Source organism: Pseudorca crassidens, chromosome 5 (assembly GCF_039906515.1).
Source record: "Pseudorca crassidens isolate mPseCra1 chromosome 5, mPseCra1.hap1, whole genome shotgun sequence".
NCBI classification, from domain to species: Eukaryota; Metazoa; Chordata; class Mammalia; order Artiodactyla; family Delphinidae; genus Pseudorca; species Pseudorca crassidens.
This window is the reverse complement of record NC_090300.1, coordinates 60588367-60599833: the sequence shown is the minus strand read 5'-3', so window position 1 is coordinate 60599833 and position 11467 is coordinate 60588367.

Below are 11467 nucleotides of genomic sequence, written 5' to 3'. Positions count from 1 at the left end.
TAAAGTAGGAAGAAAAGATAGCTGCTTAGAGGAAAGAGGAAAAAAAGGGAAGCTCAGAAAATTATAAATTTATTACACTAATGAGATCATCAAAAGTCTATTCAACCATAAGAATTAAGTATTAGAAATGCTATCTTCTGTGGTGATGTTACCTTGTAAGTTCCGGTAGTCCCCAAATCCTCTCAGCTTTTTAAGTCCCACACTGAGAAACAGTAGTGCTGGCCAGAGCCTCACAGAACATCTAGAGAAATTAGTCTGGCAGCTGCAAATGCCTATGGCAAATGATGTCCGTGATGAAAAGTGCTTTCAGTTTCGTAGACGATTTCAAACTCCTATGAGAGGTTGAGGCAGAAACAAACATGAGCCAGACTTCCCAGTTCACTAATTTCTTTTCTTTCTTCTGGATCTTTTCCACATTCTATGTCCATGTAAAAATCCAGATCTGCACCTGCCCTATGTACTCCATCCCATCCTGTCCAAGCCGAGACCCTTACCCGAGGCAAGGCCCCCCCACATGTACACGGTGGGCAGCACCAATGTGACACGATGTTTGTCTCAAGGTGAGTGGAGACCCAAAGGCCTTCCCCACAACCCGCTTGCTAAGCTGTCAGCTTTCCACCTGTATAGCTAAGTACCAGAACGTTCCAGTATGAGCCATGCATTGGGGTAAGGAAGTAGAGGCCTCTGAAAAAGTCCAGCACTAATAATCTGACAGCACTAATAGCCAAACCACTATCTATTAAGTGGTTACTATGTGCTAGCAACTTTATATGCATTATGTGATTAATCCTACCACAATCCTAGCAGTATTAGGACCTCTGTTTTAAAAAGGAAAACAGTTTTAGTGAGGTTAAGCAAACAGCTCAGGGCAGCATAACTGATAAAAGACAGAGCCAGGGTCCAAACCTAATTCTGTCTGACTCCTCCTACCTGAGGCAATTACAGCTAACGTTCGTTGAGAGCTTACTACATGCCAGTCATTGTTCTAAGCACTTCACTTGACTTAACTCATTTTATCCCCACAACAATCCTATGAAGCTGACACTGTTATTATCATTTTGCTGATGAAGATACTGAAGCACAGAGTGTCCTCAGGGCGTACTGTATTCTGAGATGTCAAAAAGAATGCTGTGAAACCAGAGCTGAGTGGCTGCTTCAGAACCCGTCAGAGTGGAGACATCAGGGCCATTTCTAGGCACCAGGTCCTTTGCCTACCTATCCTACCAGACCACGCCCAGTTTGGGTGTATGGCTGAGGGACTAAGCTGCTTGCTTCCCATGAGCCTGTGAGGAGAGCTCAGGGGAGGAGACAGGCTTAATGCCACCTCAGAAGAACAAAGATCATATGAAACATTAAAAACATGCATTTTCCTATCAAAACCTCCTACATGGACTGAAAAGTTTTCTTAAGTAAAAAATATATATATATAATTCAAAATTTTATTAAAGTGAGAAAGACTCTTTTTATCTAGCATCTTTGAATTGTACTCTGAGAAGTATTGGTCTTCCCAAACCGAAATGAAGGAGAAGAAAAAGAAAACCTCACTTAATCTGAAACTTTGGAGGAAATTTTTGAAGTTCATATTGTCCTCCTTCAACGACACAGTGAACATTTTATTGTGGGGCTGTATTTTTATTATAAATGCATAAAAACAATCAAAGAACAAAGTCAGTAGAAGGCTTGGTAAGAGGGATTTCTTAAAATTAAAAGCTGTTGTACCTTCTCCAACTTGCCCCTACTTTTCAGAATGCTTGCTAGGTTAACCCAGCAGCCGCAGACATGGATAATGTGTCGTAGCCAAGGACTCATACAGAGACCACATGCACTACTGAGCATGTGCATTGTGTGTGGAGTGTCTCTGTGTGTCGTATGTGTAGAGCCGATGGCAGTGGATGCTTTGTTTATCTTTTCCTTAATTAAAAAAAAAAATGTGTTTCCCTCAGAACTCAACCAGGAACTGGCGCTGAGGTTTAGGGAGATGACCCGAGTTATATCACTCACCTAAATTATCCTGCCTCTTCATTCAGGGTGGTACACATGGCACCAAAAACTCCCAGTCATGCCTGTTTTCAATGTGTGTTAACTCTGCTTTATAATCACATTCAGTGACTAGCATGCCTCAGTAGAATGTTGAGTGACTTAAAAAATACTTGGCTCCCAGATAAGAAAAGTAAAACAAAGCTAAGTGTGTAATGTTTAACAAAGGAACATTCAGAATCTTTCTTCTGGCAGAATCAAGGCGGCAAAGAACACCCTTGTCCTCCTCTCCCAAATACAAATAGGAGAAAACATCCTGGAAAATAAATGCCAAGAGCCAATAGTCAGTTACTATTACGAAACATGAAGTTTTAAACCATTCATTCTCATGTTGTTCTTCGAGGCCATTAATAACCTCTGAAAATGTTGACTGATTATCTTCCTTCTGCTTGGTTGGTATTTCTGTACCAAAATGTTCACATGGGAGGGAAATAAGGGCCTGGCAGCTTAGATTCAAAAAAAGTTTGAACTGGAACTCATTTATTTGTATTTCAAAATCCTGAGGCAGATTAACTGGAAGGCATCCAAAACCTCAGAAGCCAAAAGTTCTGCCAAACATTTTTCAGCTTGGCAATCAGTAACACAATACGGCCAGATCATTAAAGAAACCCTGTTCTGAATTCCCTTGAAGTTTCTAAGACAAAGTTTAAACAAAAATTATTTCCTTCAGAGGCTTGTATGCATGATAAGGTTCCATCTGTGCATAAGGAATAAGTGTGGTAGATTAGACGCCTTGACTAAGAAAAAAACAAACACAACAAAAATAAACCTACATTCATTTCTATCTCTAGACCTGCATGACTGCATGTTCATGAAGCAAAAATCTGTCTCTCATAACTTAGGAAGGAGTTGTTTATTACTCCATTGCTTTGTCATGGCTGTATCATTCACTTGTTTTCAGCAATCATGTATTGTAAACCCAGTATCAAGAAGGTCCAGCGTCAGACACTGTGTGAAGGAAGAAACAAAGATGAAGATACATAGATTCTCCTCTCATGGGCATAATACATGGTGATAGGTAGGGAGAGAAGAGACACATAAAAATGAGTGTTAACGAGGTATGGTGTTACATACCTTAGGAAGGTAAGATAAGGTGCTCTGGGTATTCAGAGAATGGACATGTTAATTACAATCAAGAGGTGAGGACAGATTTCAGGAAGGAGACAGAATGAGAGCTGAGTCTTGAAGGGTATGTGGGATTTGGACAAGGTAGAAAAGGTCGCTGAGTATCGTGGTGTTTCATTTAGTGTTTTATTGTTTAAAATGTTCTATTAGCTCATTTCTACTCTGGGTCATATTTAAGTCCACTCAAACACTTAAACCAAAACTGATAACGTGAGAACACGTTTCTTGCCCACATGTTAAAATCAAGTTGGATGTAATCTCACATTTCTGTATAATCACAGTTTACTTTATATGCTGAAATTTATTTTTTTATCTGAATTGTCTCAAGGCAACGTCTCCTTAAATTAATTTTACCAGGGACAGGTTAAATGCATGAAACCTAGTGGTGTAGCCACTAATCAAAACCAGCATGAGAACAGGAATCAGAATTATTTAGCCTCATAAGCATATTACCACTTTGCCTACGAAGGGTGCTTACAAAGAAGAATCACCTTTTTGCCACCGTTGTACCAATCCCACTGTATCCATCTATGGGAAGATCAACATCCACTTATTTAATTCAACTCATTTAAATAAGCATTTACCAAGAAATTACTGCAAAGACACTGTGCCAGTTTCTGAGGATACTAGATGATTACCTACAGGGATCTCACATCCTAGATGAGAATACATAGCACCTCTAATGCAAAGTAAAATAATAGACACCAGGGACAAGTATGTCTGATACTCACATTCCACTTCAGAAATAAAGCTATACCGTTTGACCACCTTCATTCAATTCCCCCTCCCTCAACTCCCCTGCCCCCACCTCTGGGAACCACAAATCTGATCTCTTTTTCTGAGTTTATTTGTTCTTTGAAGGATAATTGACCTACAACACTGTTAGTTTCTGATGCAAAATAGTGATCTGATATTTCTATACATTACAAAATGATCACTGTGATAAGTCTAGCTACCATCTGTCATCATACAATGATATTACATTGTTATTGACTGTATTTCCCATGCTGTACATTTCATCCCTGTGACTCATTTATTTTGTAACTCTTAATTTCCCTCACCCATTTCACTCAAAAGCTTCAAAATCCCAGTTGTAAGAATAATAAGTACTAAGGATGTAATGTGTAACACAATTAGTATAATGAACACTGATGAATGTTACATATGAAAGCTGTAAAGAGAGTAAACCCTAAGAGTTCTCATCACAAGGGAAACTTGTTTTTCTTTTGTATCCATATGAGATGATAGATACTTGCTAAACTTATTGTGCTAATCACTTCATGATATATGTAAGTCAAATCATTATGCTGTATGTACAACTTAAATTTACACAGTGCTGTATGTCAATTATATCTCAATAAAACTGGAAGAAAATTAAAACTTAATTTAAAAATTTAAATAACAAAGAAAGGTTGGGCTTCCCTGGTGGCACAGAGGTTGAGAGTCCGCCTGCTGATGCAGGGGACACGGGTTCGTGCCCTGGGCCGGGAAGATCCCACGTGCCGTGGAGCGGCTGGGCCCGTGAGCCATGGCCGCTGAGTCTGCGAGTCCGGAGCCTGTGCTCCACAGTGGGAGAGGCCACAACAGTGAGAGGCCCGCGTACCGCAAAAAAAAAAAAAAGAAAGAAAGAAAGGTCATTTGCATATGTAGATTCATATTCGTACTATTTACGATTCTAATTGTAAAGTAGGCTCAAAATATTCTTTAAACTTCTTTGGAATTAGCCTTAGAGTCTATTTATATACAAATCACACACACACAAACACTAGTAGTATTTTTTAAGTCATTTGCCAATATTGACAAAATGACTGGTTTCATTTACCAAACTTGAATCTGAATGATTTTTCATATTTTCCAATGTTCAGATACACCTTAAAATTCAAAGATTTGCCACAACTGAGACTATTAAAAGATATGCCATATACTTTGAAGGCAATTTTCTAATATACATATATTAAAAAATTCTCCAGAAACGCTTTTAGCAATGGCACCATCATTTCAATGTACTTTTCCTACCTCCTCTGTCTGGAAAACTCCTACTCGCCTTTCACAACCCAATTCAGATATTGCTTCTTCAGTGAAGTTCTAGATTCCCTTCTGTACTTTCACACAACTTTGTTAAACCTATAACTTCATTGCTACAACCAAATCTAAGATACCAATAGCCTGTGCCTTAGTTCCCTCATCTGTAAAATGGGATTATAACAGATAGTATTCATGAAGGTGAAATGGATTCGTAACATTTAAGAACAGCATGTGAAGCATGGTATCATAAAGTACATTTTCAGTTACACTATCATTATTGGCCCAAGTAATTGTCATATAGTAAGTCATCAATATTGGACCATTGGATAAAACATATACCCTGTTTAATAGATATACCAGAATTAATACATTCCAGGGTGTGTTAGCCTCTTTCATAAAATGATTTACAATCACACTTCATAAGTTAAAAATAAACATTCATCGAGTCTAAAACATAGCTTTACGCATTGAAAATAATGCAAATAACTTATTTACATAGTACATAGTTTTACAAAGCAAAGTGAAGAAATTAATATTATTTTCTTTCACACTACGTAATTCCGTTCTAATGCCAATCATAGAGGAAAAGTATGTAATGTATTTGCCCATTTGGCTCCCACTTCAAATATATCTAAGCATCTAAGTTGTCACTGAAATCTGCAGTGGCTTTTTCATCAACGAGCTTCTAATGGTCTTTTGATGCTTATCAAATGCCTATCATACATTTCTTCCTCTGAACCACACTCCTCCCAGGCTTTCAGTCTCCCAAAAGGGACAGCTGCATATTGCTCTTCTCTTTCTACACCAGTTCCAGTAGCTCAGTGGGGAAGGAAGGAGAAAATAAACACACACATTTCTAACTTTCTACCCTAGTGACTAGTCTACCATTCCCCTAGCCAACATCCTCAAAAATATATAATGAAGTGGTTTGTGTGACTGAAAGAGTGGGTTCATTTTCCTAGCTTAACATCTTCTAAGACTGGTCCAGCTTCCATTGAGCACTCTATTTTCTATTTATCTATACCATTTGCGTAAGATGTATCACAAACTTCAGCACTTACTCATTGTGTATTATTCACCATGGCTCTATGCAGATTAGTTCTCTCTTCATATTATCATAAGCTACTTGAAAGCTAAATAATTTGAATCCTCTCACCCCACCTCCTGGCAACAGTGCTGAAAATTCACCATTTACTGAGACCTTTCCCTTACAAATAGGCCCAAAGGGACCAAAATGAGTGGAACAGGTTCAACAGAGCTCTTGTCCTCCTGCAGTTTAAAATGCAATGGGCAGAGACAGTAAAAAAGCTCTAATACTGTCTGCTGAGGTGGAGGTGTAGACACAGTTCTTTGTGATGCAGATAACAAGGAGATTAGTTTACCTGAGAGCATCTGATTAAAGCTATTCAAAGTGTGGTCCAAGGACAGGTGCTGGTTACGTATGAAATAAATTCAGAAATTGAGAACAAGCGTTTAGAATTGTTTATAGCCATTAACAAAGTGAAATTATGTCTGCTGAGCCTAACAAAAAAATTATGACTTGTGCTTTGTATGTCTATAAGCAGATTGGAAATTTTAAAAAGAAAGGAAAAGAAGGAAGAAAGAGAAAGAGAAGGAAACTGGCCTTTCCTCACAGAGAATTTGAGCATCACTGTCTTAGATGAACCAGGATTGACCTGGACCCTGCAGAGGGGGAGGACTTCCACAGCCAAATACGTGGAAGAAGGTGGGACAAGGACAGTCAGCAGCACCAAAACTCAGAGAAGAGGGTGCAAGGAACGAATGAGGAATATCAAACCAGTGAAGTGAGAAGACGGGATTCTCCTGTATGTGAGACAGGAACCCAGAATTATTGAATGATACCAAAGGTCAGGAGAATTCATTCCAAGCTGAAGAGTTTGGACTTTCCTCTATTGGCAACAGAGAACTATGGAAAGTTTTTGACTGGAAAATACCATAACAGAATCTGCACACGGGTAGACGATGCTCAATAGCTCCTTGCTAATTGAACTAATTTGCTCCAGTGGCTGTAAACTCAAATGCCAACCTAGGCAGGCAGACCCCACAGGAAGGAAGGCGAGGCTTGTCCATCTACCTACCACTTGCCTCATCTGATGGACCTACTATGTAGATCCAGCAACCATTTTCACCTAGAGGTATATACCCCACATGCCAGATATCCAATCTTTCAAGAGAAGCTGAAAAGCAGGATTTATATGGGAACTCCTAAATTTCAAATGTTAGCACTGATCAAAAACTTGTTAAAGGATAGTATTAATGCCCAACCAAACAGGTCTGCAAATTGGATTTGATGCTCAGGCCCCCAATATGCATCTCTGCTTTCACACATTAAAAAAAGAGGTTTATGATATCTGCTAGAGTGATAACACTGCTCCTCATGTACTGTTTGGTCCCCAAAGCCCACAAAGATTATTTTTCATACTCGTAATGTAACGTCTATACTATCCTGTGGTCCTCTGTCTTCAGAAATGATTGCTGGCATTAGTGATTACTGCAAATGTGTGCTGATATACCCAAATCTGACGCATCCCTCAAGTTCCTTCTCTCTTGGTTCAGCAGTAGAAACTATGTGCAATTACAGCCACCCGTATAGCCCCTGCAAGTACTTCCATCACTAAGGGGTAGAGTTGTGTGCGAGTTTTAGTATCTTTATCTCTTAAAACCAGACGATTCTTAATCCTGGACTGAAACTGGGCTGCCCCATCCAGCCCCCAAAGAAATAGCCCCGCATTCTGCCCAGACCATTTTACTTTCTCTTTTCCCTGGGGAATCTTTGCTTAGCTAAGGTCGCCTGGGCCTGGTTTCAGCCAAGGTAAAAGCAGTATCAGGGTGCAGCTGGTAGCCCTATTAGGATGCTTCCAAATTACGAGGCTTTTGGAAAGGGAAGAGTTTTTATTCCAACAAGTTTCAGAAAATAAAAAAAAAAAAATCTCTCTGCCAGTAAATTTTAAATGTGTTTGTTAGAAAGGGTGGGAGAAGGGGTGAAGAGGAGACTTTTTTTTCAATAAAAAGTCTCTTCCCAGCTGTTCTTTCCACAGCCTGCATAAAGAACATATGTCCTTTTGATTAAAGTACAGCTTTCATGCCCTGCTCTGGCAGGCTGCCAAAATCTGCCTTAAGGTGAGAGCGGCTATTTTAAGGTGGAATTGTTTGCATTTGACTTGAAAAGACTTGTTATTCCACAGTTAACTTTCCATACTGCTCGGAAGGGAAGCAGCAATCTGAACCTGGAGAAACAAGATGGAGGAAATGACCCCTGGCCCTTCAGGGAAAAAAATTTTTTTTAATCCAAATAACCATAATTTCCACAGCTTTCATCATTCTCTGTGGTACATTTTACTGTTCCAAGAAAGCTGAATTAGACATGATAGGGTTACATCATAAACTTCCACAGTAAAAGGTTAATATTCAATTATAAAAATCACTCAAGTCTCAGATTTACTTAGTTTAGGAGGACATGTTTTCACTCATTTATCTTATAAATGTATCCATTCAGAAATCCATATAACTGCTCACAATTTGAATTGCTTCCAAAGAAAGATAAACATTCTGGACTGTTGGCTGAGATGTTGTTGTCATTGTCGTTAGCCTGGTCATTTTTCTATTTCTCCAGGAAAATGTGTTGGTCTTTTAGGCTGGAAAGCCATTGGGTTTATTCTTGAAAAACAAATCACTGTGCACATACACACATGGAAGAGCTGTGCAGCGTAAATATGACTCTCTCTCCTCTGCTCTTCTAGAACATTTGCTGCTTTCCCTGCTACAGTGTGTCAGCTAAACTCTGTCAAGATGTGCTCAGCACACTAGAATTGCCTGAACTGATTACTAGTGCTTCCTAACCAACCCACTTTATAATTTCTGTCAGTCTCAAGTTTTTAAAAAGTTAGTATTAATTACTTTTGTCTTTGTGGGCCCAGAATTGATGAGGCATTTAATATGATTCTTGACTACTTTCTAACAAAACTGTTTTTCACATGTATAAAACAAGAATTTTAAGTTTCGTTTTTCCTTCTCTTCTGAATCTCACTGTTCTTTGGTTATTAGCACTTAGAACTTATATTTTAGGATTTCCTCATTGTGCTATAATAATGGGAAAATATCTGTATATATCTCGTACAGAATGATTTTCCTAAAAGAAAGGAGATGAGATTGTCTTGTGACGTTAAGAAAATAAAGTCATAAATTGAAATGCCTATGTTATGGTTAACTCCTTAAAGCTATAGAGTAAAATAATACCTCACAGAGCAGATGTGAAATGAAACAGAGTGTGTTTCCCTACCCAGATTAGATAAGTTTTCTTTTCCCATTCTCTCCAGCCTCTTTCCATGTCTTCCCTCAAGTTCTGGAGTTTCTTTTAATTTTTTTTAACTAAACAGTCTGCATTTAACATAAGCAGGGAGAGCTTGCTCATAGCACACTAGTGGAAATCACTGAGTTTGTGGGGACAGTTCTGTAAAACGTGCTCCAGGGCAATGGAATAATTTACTTCCTTTAAAAGACTGAATCAAGCCCTTCGGACTCCCAGAAAGGAACAATCTACCTCATCTAAAAGATGTGATGAGATGGGATAAGAGAGTCACTGATAGCTTTAGGCAGAAACTTTCCTGTGTCAGTTTCTGGAAGGGGTCATTCCAGGCCCAGGTGTGGTCTCAGCTTCAATATAATGTGAGTGGATCTTCAACCTTCTGTCTCAGGTCCCCTCTGAGAATTAAAAAAAAGGCCATAGATTTCTTCCTAATTACATATATGTATGTCTGTCCCCACTACACACACACACACACACACACACACACACACACACACACACACACAGTCCTCTCCTGGATCCCACTGACCAATTTTTAAATTTTTCCAGAGATGACACATCTCTGGTGTCAGGTTCATGCGAAGGAAACCCAGAGTCTGATTTACTGAACAGGATGCCAATTTATTAATTTAAATGTGGAGACATGGCTTGGTCCAGGAGCTAGGCCAACTGTCTGCACACTCCCTTCTGGTAGGTAGAGCTATACAAGAAATCAAATTACAGATGAGAAGCCTTCCTGGTGATTTTAGAAATAGAACAAAGGCGGTGGACGTCATTAAACCACAGCAGCCTAATCAATGTCTCTTCTCCATTCCAAGGATATGTGTGTCCACTCACCAACCTTAGAGTCCTCTCTCCTCTAGTCGCTGTTTCATTAAATTCCAATACACAAAGAGGAGAGGGCTCAGAAAATTAGTCTGTCACCCATACACCATTAATTATGCCAAAAAGTTAAATACAACTTAACTGAAATACAGATTTCAGTTACACGTCAATTATTTCTTCTTCAGGATGTATTCTTGTTAGGATCCTTGCACATTTTAAAGATTTGAGAAGTACTTTATTAGTAACAATAGTACAAACCATTTCTTCTTCAGGTAGCTGTAAGTAGAATGTTTCTTTTACATGTCAAAGAGAATTTAACATGACTTTGTTTCCAAGTCCTGTGAACACACCATGGGGAGAATTATCAGCTACCACACATCAACTATGGAGTCAACTCCATTGTTTATCTGTAGTAATGCAGGGCAACCATGGCAGAGATCATCTAAAGCAGTTGTTTGAATGCACGTGTAATACTTTCCAAGGATGTTTGCCTCCCTGGGTTTTTCTTAGATTATTATTTCTTTGTGTTTCCCTTTGATGAGCCAGACAATGGAGCCCAGAAACACCCTGAACTAGAAAGAGTACAGTATTCTCTCCTTGGTGCTTCACCAACAGGTAATATTCCTCTCTCTCTTTCCCTCTCTCTCTCTCTCTCTCCTACCTCCAATTCCTCCTCCCTCCTTCCTTCTCTCCCTTTCTCAGTAAATCCTATTCAAAGCTAAGAATCTAGAAATTTTTTTTCAGCATATCACCTACCACAGCAGAATTCTCAATCTCTGTTGGTAAAACTCAAAATTTTCTCCTAAATTAAGCTAATGAAGCAGTTTGTACAGTGATTATTTTTGAAAGGCTAGTCTTTTGCTCTTTTCCTAGTAAGGGACCAGGTGAAACAAGTCGTGGAGGCTTTTCTCAGTATATAATACAGAATGGCAAACATGAGAACTGTGTCCAAGGTAAAGGCCAAAGCTGAACCACAGAAGTAGGCAACAAGCAGCCTATCAGAACACCAAGGAGCAGACTGTGAGATAGAGACAAACAACTCAGGGAATAGGCTAAGGTCACAGCAGATAAAGAGATGATAGAAAGATTGCAAGGCAGGGAGAAGACTCCCCCAGCTGATGAGGTCAT